Source organism: Talpa occidentalis, unplaced genomic scaffold, assembly GCF_014898055.3.
Source record: "Talpa occidentalis isolate TD23 unplaced genomic scaffold, MPIMG_talOcc4v2.1 talOcc4.5, whole genome shotgun sequence".
Classification (NCBI taxonomy): Eukaryota; Metazoa; Chordata; class Mammalia; order Eulipotyphla; family Talpidae; genus Talpa; species Talpa occidentalis.
In genome coordinates, this window is record NW_023604861.1 from 120,564,901 (window position 1) to 120,579,507 (window position 14,607).

The window sequence follows — 14,607 nt, forward strand, 5'->3', positions numbered from 1 at the left end:
TTAGCAAATTAGTGGCTACCCATTCAAATAAAAAGAGGCAAAGTCCAATTTGAACATATAAACAACATATAGTGATGGGCAGAAAAGATGAATAGCTCTTGCTATTGTCTGGAAGAGAAATGAGATTATTCAACAATGTTTTTGCATCAAGATTTTTGTTTCTGGAAGATGTACTGACATTTGGCATTTATTGACTTGATTCTTGCCTGGGAAAAAAATACAAAATATACAAAAATAACCCTCTACCATATCTCGGTCAGGTGGGATATATGATACTGGGTTTCTGATCCATTTTGATTAAGAACCAGAGCAGCAGCTTCTTCTCTAAGTTGTTATGATGTTCCACCTACATAGCAACCCTCTTCAATAATGCAAGCTCTGGACCACAGCAGTGTCATCAACTGCCAAACCACTAAGTAAACAAATTGTCATGAGGACAATTGGAACACACATTTTGAAGGTAATAAAGAAGTTGTGCAAAGGAGAGAACTGGATATACCAATTCATTTCTCAGAAACCATTCTAAGAATGTATCATAATAATTGATATCTCCACGCACCATGCTTAAGGTCTGGATTATAGAAAACAAAGCAAAGCTGAAAGCATCCTGTAAATGCAGGCGCACTAAAAGCTAAGCCCAAAAGCCAAAAGAAGGAAGAGAAATATGATAGTATAGCTCAACAAAGTTTTCATAGTCACCTTCAATGTAACAAAGTTCCATGATTTTCAAATCTCTAACGACACAATAAGAAGCCCATCCAATAGAAGTATATAGCAATCGCTCCACATCCACTGCTCATGAACTAATCTCAGTGAATAAGGATGACATTAAAAGATTATGCTGTTTGTATTGATAACTCATTCAAATGCATTGTCAATTATCCCAAAAGTAATTAGTTTTCTGTTGAAAAATATAGACCACTCCATTCTAATATCCAAAAATACTTGATAGAAAAACTAAAATCATACTAACTTTTATAAAATACAAATTTCTGGTGTCTAATATTTCTGAATGATCACTAGTTTCATTGATGATTCCAGTTGAATTGTAAGCCTTACCTAGCTTTATACTGACAAGAAAAGTCACACATCAGTGACCAAGACAGGAATATTCTAGATTCATTAACATGGGCCTAAAACCATAAACCAACTATTTCATAAGTAAATATTCTTTACATACAGGATGGTTGAGAAGTTCTATGCTTATGTTGTCCTGTTGTATTGAGGTCTGTAAGAGGCTCATATGTAACATCCTGCAGAGATGTTACTTTTTGGTGAATTCTAATGGATTTTGAAGATATATGGAATTGTACTTGTTGTTACAGTCTTAGCAGGGCTTGCCTTCTGTGGAGGACACCACACATAAATCTAAAAGTCCTTTCACGCATTCAGGGAAATAGTCTATCATTTCATGACCAGACATTTATTTCTTGGAGATTAATGGCTGAAAGCCTTAAAACAATCTTGACACCTTTTGTTCCTGAAGGTTATAATTACCACCTCCATCTTATTATTGTGTTCTGTAAAATAATATTTTACAGAAGAAGTTGAACCACTTTACCATGCCCATTTTTGCTACCACATAGACAAGAATCATTCCATAAATGTTACCTTCATTTGAAACCCATGAATCAGTTTACATTGTTTTTAAATAAAAATACTAAATAAAATGCCAATTGTCCCTAATGTACAAATTTTATTTTGTAATATTTGTTTTATTAACACTTTCCAATTTACCATCAAAAATTAAAGGTGCCATTCCAAATCAATATAAATAACTATTTTATAAATAATGTTGGAAAATAAAACTACATGCAAAAAATAATAAATTTAATCCATATCATACTAAAATAATTACAAATGGAAAAAAGACTTAAACTTTAAAAAAGAAAGATAACACAAACATAATCTCAAAGAAGCAGCAGTTTATAATCACTTAAAACACAGAAACCAGAAAGAGACTAATAAATTCAAACACAACAATTTTAGCATGTCAAAAAGCAACAACAGCAAAGTCAAAAATGGAAAGAAACAGTAACATGCATCACAGAAAAGTGGGTTAAATTCCCCACTGTACAAAGACCTCTTAAAATTCATAAGAAAAGCAATTGCCCAATAGGAAAAAAGTGCCAAATATATGGACAGAAAATATACAAAGAAAAGAAATACAGTTACCTCATTCATATATAAAGACAACTACACTAGGATCCCTCAACATTACTGATGAACATAGATGCAAAATATCCTCAACAAAATTTTAGCAAACTGAATTCAACAACACATCAAAGGGATCATGCAGCATATTCAAGTAGGATTTACTCCAGGGACACAAGGGTGGTTCAGCATCTGAAAATTGATCAATGTAATTCACCACAGCAACAAAGGAAATAAAAATCATTCAATAGATTTTTATCATTTAATCATTAGATGCGGAAAAGTATTTGGATGTTAGATCATATCTTCAAAAAACTGGAAATAGTTGAGTATATTTCAACATATTAAAGATCATTTATAACAGGCCTACGCTTAACATCACACTCAACGGTGAAAGATGGAAAACTTCCACTACGATCTGATACAAGGATGTCCACTTTTACCACTACTACTGAACATAGTAATAAAGTCTTAGCTAGAGCAATTAGGCAAGAGAAAGATATAAAAGTAAACCAAATTTGGAATGAAGTAAAATGAACTCTATTTGCATTTGACATAATAACATACAAAGAAAAACCCAGAGACCCCATTAAAAACCTTTTAGAAACAATAAATCAGTAAAGTAATAAAATCAATATAAAGAAGTCTGGTGCATTCTCACATGCAAATATTTTACTGAAAAAGAAAGAAATCAAAAAAACAATCCCATTTACACTGGCATCCAAAAAATTAAATACCTATGAGTAAATTTAACAAAGGAAGCAAAGGACCCACACAATGAAAACTATAAGACATTGTTTAAAAAAAAAAAAAAAACAGAAGACACATAGAAACAGAAAGATATTCCCTGCTCATGGATTAGAAGAACTAACATTTTTAAAATAGCCATCTTAACCAAAGCAACATATAGATTCAATGCAATGGCTATCAAAGCTCCAATAGAATTCTCCGTGAAATATAACAAGCATTACTGAAATTCAAATGCAATCGCAAAAGATCCCAAATAGCCAAAGCAATCCATACAAAAAATAAGAGCAATCGTATTACACTCCCAGATTTCACATCTATAGTAATCAATGTGGTTTAGGAATAAAAACAAACACAGAGATCAATTGACAGCCCAGAAATGAACTCACACTTATATGGACATTTAGTCTATGACAAAAGAGCTGAGCCTCTCCTTTGGAGATGAATGTCTCTTCAACAAACCTTACTGGGAAAACTGGACAGCCACATGCAAAAGAATGAAACTAGATCAACATCTCTCATACCTTACACAAAAATTCATTCAAAATTAATTAAAAACATAGGTGTAAGACCCAAAACCATAAAATATATTGAAAAGAAGCAAAACACATCAGCACATTGACCTCAGTGATGTCTGTTGAATTCTCCTCAACAGCAAGCAAAAATCAATATTTTTGTGCAAATGAACAAGTAGACGATTTTAAACTAAAATACTTCTGCAAGCCAAAAAAAAAGGATCATATTACATCTGACAAGGTCCTAATATCCAACATCTATAAAGAACTCATACAACTCAACAAGAATAGAACACATTACTCAATCAAAAATAAAAGAAAAACAGGCAGACGACTAAACAGACACTTCTCCAAAGAAAACATACAGATGGCCAATATGTACATGAAAAAAATGCTTATCATCACTTATCAGGAAATGCAAATGAAAACCACAATGAGATATCATTTCATCATGAGAATGGCCCATATCAAAAAGTCCAGAAGTCTGGGAGTATGATACCTCCATTTCCTTCTTTTTTTTTTCAGGAGGGTTTTGGCTATTCGGAGTTTTTGGTGGCTCCATATGAATTTCATCAATATTTTTTCTATATCTTTGAAGAATGACATTGAAATTTTTATTGGAATAGCACTGAATCTGTAGATTGCTTTTAGTAGGATGGCCATTTTGATAATGTTAATTCTTCTGATCCATAAGCAGGGGATGTCTTTCCATTTCTTTGTGTCTTCTATTTAACAGTGTGTTATAGTTTTCTTTGTACAGATCCTTTACTTCTAGGTATTTACCTAAATGACACAGAAACAGTAATTCCAAAGGGCACCTGCACCCTTATGTTGATAGCAGCACTATTTACAATAGCTAAGCTTTGGAAACAACCCAAATGCCCAAAAATAGATGACTGGATCAAGAAGATGTGGTACATATACACCATGGAATATTACTCAGCATTCAAAAAAGATAAACACATGCAATTTGCAGCAACATGGATGGTGCTGGAAGGGATCATGCTCAGCGAAATAAGCCAGAAAGAAAAAGAAAAATACTGGATGGTCTCACTCATAGCAGGAATCTAGGAAACCTAAAGAAGGGACCAAGAAAAAGAATAACTATAATGAAGAAAAAAATCAAAATCAACAAGCAACTATAAACCAGAGACCACTATGGGAGGGGGGAGAGGACGAATTGGGGTCAAGGGGGGTGCGATTGTATGGGGAATATAAAAAATAAATCTTAAAAGAATTAAAATAAAATAAAAAATCCTGCCCTTAAAAAAAAAAAAGTTCATAAACACCCAGTGTTGGCAAGGATATAGAGAAGAAAAGGAAACCAAGTATTCAGTTGGTGGAAATGCAGTGTGATATAACCTTTATGGAAAACAATAGTATATTTCAAAATATTAAAAACAGATATACCATATGATCCAGCCATTTCACTCCTAGGTATCTTCCCAAAGTGGGAAAACACTAATTTGAAGTGTATATATGCCCACCTATGTTCATTGTAGCACTATTCACAATAGCTTAAGTGCCCAAAAACAGAGAACTAGGCTAAAAAGTTGTGGCCTGTTTACATACAATGGCATGCTTCTCAATGATAATAAACTTTGCCATTTGCAACAACACTGATGAAACCAGAGAGAATAATGCCAACTGAAATAAGTCAGAAGGAGAAAAACAAATATTGCATGGTTTCACTTACATGTGGATTATAAAAAAAATAAAACTAACCCAATAGCATCCCCTAGAAATTTGTCCATATAATTAAAGCTACCAAAGGAGGAGGTGGAAAGCAGAGAGCAAAGTGGGCACAATGGACTATATTGGAGGACTATGGGTGCCCTAGAGGATCATGTGAGGGGGTGACCTACATCTGAAGGGGTGTGATCCTCTACCTCCAAATTATATTCAGGGATGGGAGGCAGAAAGGAAGAAAGGGCTTTAGGCTCCTACCACCGATTTCAAACACTCTTCTGACTCTCCCTCCTCCAATTATCTTGGATAATTCTAAACCTTTGCAGGTCATCTCCAAACATTAGATGGTTTCTATTTCACTCCCTGCCCATATCTTCCTCAATTAGCAGTTTTTTGCCCACCCAGAGGCAGGGACAGGAAGATGATTCAGCCAACATCTCCCTTGAAGAGTGTCTTGTACTAGAGGTTCCTCGGTGGTGCAGATGCACATCACTGATTCTCCCTTTGGGAGCACTTTTGTGGCTTCTTTGAGGCTACTTGGAGGCTTGCCATGTTTTATGTCTTCTGTGGCTCTATCTACTGTCTGCTGTCAGCCAATCAGCTGCAGCTTTCAGCAATGTTCTCTACATACTCTCTGCTCTGGCCCCCTCCCCTCAGGCAGCCCTTTGATCAGGGGCTAACACCGCCACTATCCACTCCTCCCATGGACACTCACTCACTCTAGTCCACCAGGTTATGAGTATCATGTCTTGGTTTGGGAAGCACACCTCCCTTCTTGCTTTGCAACAGGGAAAACTGCAGCCAGCTCATGATGTCAGAAGTTGTCAGGAGCCAGTGTTCAAATGCCAGACTCCAGCACGATCTGCTGTCCCCACAGACTAATTGGGACAGTATCAGGTTCACCCAGGCAACGTACCATGCTTGCTTCTCCCGACACTACCTTGAATGTCAAACTCATTTCCATATGTCATTTCTATCTTATCTGCCCTTGGCTCAAACTGTCCACCTCAGTAGGGTGTAATGCAGCCAGGTCCAATGCAGAAAGTATTTTTAATGCAGTTTTAGCAGTTCATCAAACATCTGGGAACATTTGTATGACACATTAAACTTCTGGAAAACACTCTCAGAAGTGTTCTCTTGCTTCCCACAGATGTTTATTGGTGTCTCTTGTACCTCAACTTCATTCTATCTCTTAGGTGTGGTGTCAAAATCCTTTCCAATCCTGTGGAACTTCTGCAAAGACTTTCATCTCAGGGAAATCTTTAGGCTTCTCTTACAGCTCCATGTGAAAGATGGGAGTAAAAGTTAAATGTGCAGTCTGGCTGTATCTTTTAAAGTATTATGAATACTTGCTAACATCTCTCTTTTAGAACACGGACATACTCATCAACTTAGCTTTGAATACTAATCAATTCCTAACAACGAGATACATCCCATTTCTTATCCTGTTATGCTGAGTTATATCTCTTCCTATTATTTCATGTACATTAGCTTTGTCTAACCCTTATTGAATATAAACTATCCCATGTCAGAAAACAGGCCTTTGCACACCCAATCCAGGCAGAGAAATTACCAAAGACCTGGGTAAAAATCATTTGATTAATAAACTGTAATTAGTTGTCTTATAGATTCATAGCTTGTAGGGCTTACGTTACTACATTAATAAATTACTTGATTAGCAAATGATTTGAGTAATAAGTATGTAATTTACTTGTCATATTATAGATTCACATCTAGAATGCTGACTGTACACATCTCCAAGGTGACCCACTCATACTCCTAAACACCAATGCTTTCTAGTATCACTCTGAAGTCTTCTACCATCCAAGTTTCTGTTTTTGCTTCTGGAGTACTTCCGAGAAACAACATATAAAAAAATGGTTCTTTAGATACCTCCAGGTGGTCTCTGTAGACATCTTATGTAATATCAATTCCACCTGCTACTGGTAGTTAGCAGTCCTTACTTAAGATAATTAAAAGGAACTCTTCTGCACTGTTGGTGGGAGTGCAAACTGGTCCAACCACTATGGAGAGCTGTGTGGAGATTTCTGGACCTACTAAACATAGAGCTTCCATATGATCCAGCAATTCCACTCCTAGGTATTTACCCAAAGGACACAGAAACATCAATTCCAAAGAACACCTGCACCCCTATGTTTATAGCAGCACTATTTACAATAGCTAAGCTTTGGAAACAGCCCAAATGCCCAAAAACAGATGACTGGATCAAGAAGATATGGTACATATACACCATGGAATATTACTCAGCATTCAAAAAAGATAAACTCATGCAATTTGCAGCAACATGGATGGCACTGGAAGGGATCATGCTCAGCGAAATAAGCCAGAAAGAAAAAGAAAAATACCGGATGGTCTCACTCATAGCAGGAATCTAGAAAACTTAAATAAGGGACCAGGAAAATGAGTAACTATAAGAAAGTGAAAATCAAAATCAACAAAAAACTATGAACCAGAGACACTTTTTGGGGGTGGGTGGCGGGAGGGGAGGGATTGGGGTCAGAATGGGGGGTTTGCAATTGTATGGGGGAATATAAAAATAAAATTTATTATTTAAAAAAAAGATAATTTTTATAGACAAGTATTGACAGATGTCTAAATGCCTGACCCTGAATCCAGAAGATTAACAAAATATGGAATCTTAACAAGGCAGCTCAAATTGTGGGAAACAGAGATGTGTAAGGAAATCATTGATGTGCATTTTAGTGAGGACAGAATGCTACATGGTGGAGAAATGAACAATTCTGGTGGGACTGGAGGATTCACTGGGGTAGCAATAGCCAAAGTGAGTTTTGAATCAGACCAGAAAATGAAGGAAGACATTCTCCCAAACAAGAGAAAGGAAAGTGCAAAAACAGGGAGACAGGAACCACAACTCTTTCTACAACCATTGGCTTCAATATCTCCTCAAAAAAAATGTAAAAATTTAAATCTGAGCTCCTAATACAGAAGTTACACACGTGACGGGATGACATCAAGTCTTCTGTGTGTTTGTCTTGACCCAAAGTCTATTTTGTCTTTCTAGGTTTTAAATCAAATTTAGTTTTTATTTTAAAATAACACCCAAATATTAATACATAAGTGTATATTTAGGTTTTGGCAAGTCTACCAAATTGGGAGAATATATGCAGTATATTCTCGAAGAATTAAGTGTTTTAGAATTGAAAATTTTCCCAAGTCTTACATATAGTATTTAAAGAAATCAAGATGTTTACTTAAATAAATACAAGGCATATTATATTTCAGTTCCTCTGAAAACATTTTATCTTTTTCAGAGGCAATCTTAATTGACAGTGTTTTCAATTAAAACAGCAAGATGCTAGGAACATTTCTCACTTAAAGTGCTAAGTTAAAACATGTCAAGATTCTTCCCAAATCCAGAAAATCATGTTAGGATTTGCACATACACATCGATGTAACCTCTTGGTTTTTAATTTACCCAAATCAGCTGTAAAAGAGCCGCCTTTATTCTGCACCTTCCAACAACAGTTAAGTCTTTTGATCAGAAATTCTTTACCATTGCCACTGAGGAACCAGAGAGGCAGAAGTGAATGGACAAATAATCTCAGACTCCACAGCTATAGTCTGAATCTTCACCCCTCCCTCCAAGGACAGCATATTTCTTCAACCGGAAACTTGCAATTTGAAATGGGTGTTTTTATACCCTAGGTAAAAATACAGAAATGTAGTAAACCACTACAAAATGAACACTTTAGGAAAACATCCTACACTTACCTCATTAACTTCTAGTACCCCTTAGCACATGTCCATTTTCTCCAGACATATCAGTTTGAAAATCTGAGCTTTAGATTGTAGAGACTTCAATGCCTCTCACATCAAAAAGTATCACTTCATTCAATTCTCACAACTACCCTATGTGGAAAACATTATTACTTATTATTATTAATATCTCCCTATTGGAGACAGAAAAGTAAGGGTCAAAATTGTAAAACACTTGCCCAAGGTAGCCACAAGTACTCAATACAAGAGGTATTGTTCCAAAGTCAATGGTCTGTGTTTTGTTGTTCCATACCTTTTCATAGGACTGGCAAATATATATATATATATGAATATTCCAGAATATATTCTATGTGAATGTATATTTTTTCATTCAGTTTAAAGTACAAATTTTAATTTTTGAGGCTGTATTTTAGCCAGTACTATTTATATATTATATAAACAAACATCTGTTAAGAAATTTTTAACTCCCATGCCCTCCCTCAATGAACACTTTGGTACTCACTGCCCATCATGATAAATAAAATGTGTATGTTATTTCGCAGATCAAATGTACAACAGTGCTCAGAAAACACTATGGATAAAGGGTATTAGTAAGCCATTTTCAAGAAGAAGAAAGCAGACTAAAAATAGATGATCAATTTTTCAAGGGTCTTAAAAGTAGCAGGAAAGATGAATTCTACAACAAGCAATTCCAGAGCAGTCCCCACATAAAAGATAGCCACATCTTCCATAGCCACATCTTAGCGACCATCTCAGACTATGAGTATTTTCTTCAGACACCAAAATCCATGGTCTTTATGGTACATTCTTGCACCAGCACTGTCCATTTCAGCAGGGTATAAACCCAGTTATATAGTAGACAAAATTTTCTTATTGTAATTCAAGGAAACATCAAGGAGGAGGCGGCCCTTGCTTTTCATCACTCTGATTCCTCAAAATGATCTCATAAAGTGAATGGCCTCATTGTTAAGTGGATCATATATTCCCATAGTAAACACTAAAATATTCTATTGGAAAGAGAGTGACAAACTAATAATAGTTCTTTTGAGCAATATATCATAGAGAAAATTACCCTATGACTATAAATTTCTATTATTTCTTAAGTACTAAAATTATTCTTCAAGTCCTACCTAAATAGCATAAATTTTTGAATCATTGATTACACAGGGGATCCCACTGTACACTCACACATGAAAGTTCCAGGGCATCATATTCTTCACATCTATTTTTGATGCCCTAGTTTTTCTCTTCTCTATGTAGTCAAATGTCTTCAAAAAGTTTATTTTACATTTAACTTTCCACTCATTTCCCAGTTCACTCTTCTTTAAATGTCACCTATAACAACTTTCTTTTGAGTTACCAAAAGAAACAATTAACTTTATTTTTAAAGTTAATTGATACCTTTAATGCTCATATTACCGACCTGGTAGCATCATTTTACATTTGGCCTCACTCTATAAGAACTTTCTTTTCTTGGCTTCTAATAAAAATTTACCTGATGCTTTCACCCTGCATCTCATCTTTCCTTTGTATAGTCAACCTTTTCTAACTATCATTAAAGTTTATAATAATTAAGACTTGTTCCTACACCTCTTCTCATATTCAAGGAAATACCCTTTACAATCAAATACCTCAAGATACACAAATTCATGTCTCTAGGGTCAAACGATCTTTGAGTTCCAGACTCACATATCCTACTGCCTACTTAATATATTACATGATTATGTCAGAGACACCTCATATCTAATATATCCAAGATGGTCTTGTGATATTCCCCTACTTAACCTAGTCTTCTACCAGTGGCTCTAACTTCACTGAATGGCTTCTCTATCCAGCCATTTGTACAGGCTAAAATTCAAAAAGTCATCTTGATACGACTTTCTACATCATCCTGTTTATATGCAATCCATTACAAAACACTGTCCATTTTACCTCTAAATATCTCATAACTGCTCCTGCTTCATTCTGTCTCCAGTGACACCCCCATAGTTCAAGCTGCCATCTTTCTTTCTAGGATCACTGTAACTCCTACCTGTTCTTCCTGCATAAACTCTAACCACTCTGATCCTTTCCATACAATGGAGTCAGAATGAGTTTTGCAAAAACATACAAAAATCCCCAGAATGTCCTATGTAAAATCCTTTAGAGATTTTTATACTATTGTTACTAAGAATAGTAAAGAAAATAGTAAGAAAGATCCAAATCTTTATCATTGTTTTTATCGTTCTGCATGGTCTGACCCTGTCCCAATCTCTATCCTCATTATACATCAATCTTTTCCTAGTTCTCATTTCAGTCACCCTAATTATCTGCCAATTTTTGCTCTTCATGACAACAGAGAGCGACAGTTTTGCCAGTTCCCTCAGCAACCTCTCCTTCCTTTCCTACTACCAGGATAATTCTACTACCAGACCTAACTCTAGCCTCACTTCCTCTGAAAAGCTCTCCCTAAACATTCTCTTCCCCTCACTACATATAAACCTCCCATTTCTAGCTTCCATTATTATGGGCCCTAGAAATATCTACTCCCATCTTATTACATGCCATTGCAAACAGCATAAGCATTGGATTAGTTCACACTTTATTGGAATCCTTAACAGGGACAGGTCGTGACCCTGTCTACCAATATACCTACAGAAACTAGTATATACCCAAGCACATATTTATGTCTTAAAAATATCTGTCAGACAAAAAAAATGAATGATTTAATTAATGAATTAAATCCATAAACAATATGCTAAAGTCAAATAATAACAATTACTATTTGTATCAAGGTAACATTGGTTTACGATACTACATCTCATTCATAAGTATAATATGATACCTTTTCAGATGTACGTCACCACGAAGGCACCCATAGTCCTCTACCATAGTCAAATAATTATTTTCAAACAATTTTTCCCACATCCTGGGAAGTTAAGAAGATTGACATAGGTAATACCTCCTTTTATTGTTGATAAATTTTGCTATTGAAATAGGGTACATTCAAAGTTATTTCAATAAGCTTAGAAATGTGTTTAAAATATAAGCACTGTGGAATGAGGAGAGAGGTTGCATCAAATTTGCAACGATTATTTCAAATTTGACATTTCTACCTACTTGTGCTTCAGCTCCTTAGAATAATCTGGTTTTGCCTGTTCTCACTCCCAGTTCAGTGGAGAACTATTAAAAAACCAAATAATGTCACTTACTGTGCAACAACTATGCTTCAGTGTTGTAAGACTCTGAATAATAAATAACATTACCCTCAAGTTGCTGCTAGTCTAGGAGGAGAGATATAAATCTAAATTCACAACCTAGTGCCAACAGCATATAAAAGTATGTATTTGAAAAGAAAAAGAGAAACAAGTCAATAAAAAAGTTAGCAGAGGTTAGCCATAGGTAATTTCAAGACCAAATTCAATCCACCAGATACTCAACACAAACACCTGCTTGACGACATCTTGGCCTGATCTCTCCCTGCTACATAAATCTAACTCCACGCCTAGAAACTAAAACTGTTCCTCTTCTCAAGCACTGAGAAACTTTAATCTGGAGAAATTTTAACTCTGCTGCCAGCAAAGGAAATCAGAAGTCCCTACTTTGAGGCAAATGGTCAACTCTTTTTGTTTTTGTCCCTTATTACAAAGGCCAAGATGTAAAGACAGAATTCTGTGCTGATATAAAGATAAAATTAGGGAAGATCAATGTATAATTTGGGAAGGAATAATCATTTTTATAAAAATAAATCTCAAAATAATCTTATTTTAGCAAATTTTATAGGTACACAATCTTCCAAACACATGCTGATCCCCTCCCAGGGCCTGAGAAGATGCTCTGAGATACAACTTCATTCAACTCAAGGTAAACCCTCCTCAAGCCCAGACACCTTCAATGTTAATGATTTAGTGTCTTGACTCCGCCTTTTGACTTTTGCTGTGCTATTTGCTATTAAACCACCTTCCTCTAAAAATGGAACCTTGTCGACCTCTGGTTTCCCATCCTTCTAAGCTTGGAGTATGGCTTAGCCTATCTGCTATGCACATCTTGACATGTGCATCTCCCTCCCAGTTTCACAATATTTTTCCTAGAACTGCATTCATGTCAGCCCTGCAACTCCACATAATTAAATCAGCCTCTTTAATATGCTTCCCTAGTATCCAACCCTAGCCCAGCATGGTGCTTATGTTGGAAAAGTTGATTTTCCTTTTTTTTTAAAGATTTATTTATGCATACAAGAACTGGGGTATGGGCCAGAGGTGTGGAGGGTGAAAGGATTCACCAGAGACAAAGTGGGGAACAGAACAGGTGGATTGACTGAAATATACTGCTGAGGGGAGCAGTGGTTGAGTCAGGAGAGGTCTGCTGCGCCATGTGGGTTGCTCCCTGTCTGGCTGGGGAACAAACTCATGATGCAGAGGCTGCAGAGAGCTTCATAGGTTGCATCTTAATCCCTTGCGCCACCAGGGAGGCCTGATTTTCCTTTTTTTTTTTAAAGCCACATTTAATCTAGTTGAATGACTGCAGTATGGGTTGAACTCATACCTCAGAAAATATCTCTATTATTCAACTTTCCACAGAAGACCCATTTCCCTGGTATATTATTCCTCTTGGGTCTCGTCAGCTTCTCTGCAACGCTCTTAATTCATGAGACCTCAATAAGAATACAGAGCTAGATCCTACTTGGGAAGAGCTAAATTCCTAGAGGAGCATAGATTTCCCTCTTTGTTCATTAAAAATGAATCTGATTAGTGTAATATTCGTACAATATGTGCTGCTCATCATTATGTCTGATCCATCCCCAAGTTTATTTCTTTCCTGTTTACCTGGTTACCATTTAGTTTTATGACAACATGATGCTTTCCTTATTTTTTTAAATCTTAAGCTTGATGCTTGGAATCTCACTTTGTTTCAGTCTAACTTTACAAAATAACTTTAAAACATCATCCAGCCTTCAAGATGCTAACATTTCCAAACATAATCACATTTACATTTAAAATTTATTTGTAAATACTGTTAAGGTAAATAACAATGATGATTCACTTATTTTCCCATAAACATAGATACTTCCCAATGAACAGGTCTGACACATTCCCTACTGTCCTGACTCTTACTTTTTCAATTATCCAGCTGATGCAGGGGTCAAAATGTGTTTTTATTTTTTTTTCTATTATCCAGCTGATGCAGGGGTCAAAATGTGTTTTCTATGTGACATCTTTTTCCTCATTTCCAAATATCTTGAAAAGATAATCTATGTGTAATGTCCATAAATTTTCACTTCTCAGTAACAAGTCTTATAATTTCAACTTGATTTCCAATCTCACCAATCTCCTAAAAGGACTTTCGTAAAAGTCAGAATTCAACACCTAATTGGATAGTGACCTTTTTATGGATTTTAACTCACTGGATTCTGACTCTTTTGTCACTACTGATAGGCCTTCTATTATATTTACTTTTCAATTTTATTATGAGATAACATTAGTTTACAACACTTTTGTTATATATTCACAATGAAATTCTATTCAGTTAATTAAAAAAATCTTGCCATTTGCAATTACATGGATGGAATTTGGAGGGTGTTATGCTATGTGAAAGAAGTCAGAAGGAAAAAGATAAATACAGGATGATTTCATTCATATGTGGACTATAAAGAAACAAAACAAATTACAGATAAAACTAGACCAAAACAAACCACAGAAATTTGACTGCAGAATTAGGCTACCAGAAGAGGGAGCCAGGGGTGGGGCACACATTGAGTTGGGGT

The 14,607-nt window shown here is 35.5% G+C and overlaps 1 pseudogene; it reads right to left on the reverse strand.

Moving 5' to 3' along the window:
- Positions 1 to 256: 256 nt before the first annotated feature.
- LOC119258665 (transient receptor potential cation channel subfamily A member 1-like) lies at positions 257 to 6,076 on the reverse strand (annotated as a pseudogene).
- Positions 6,077 to 14,607: the final 8,531 nt, after the last annotated feature.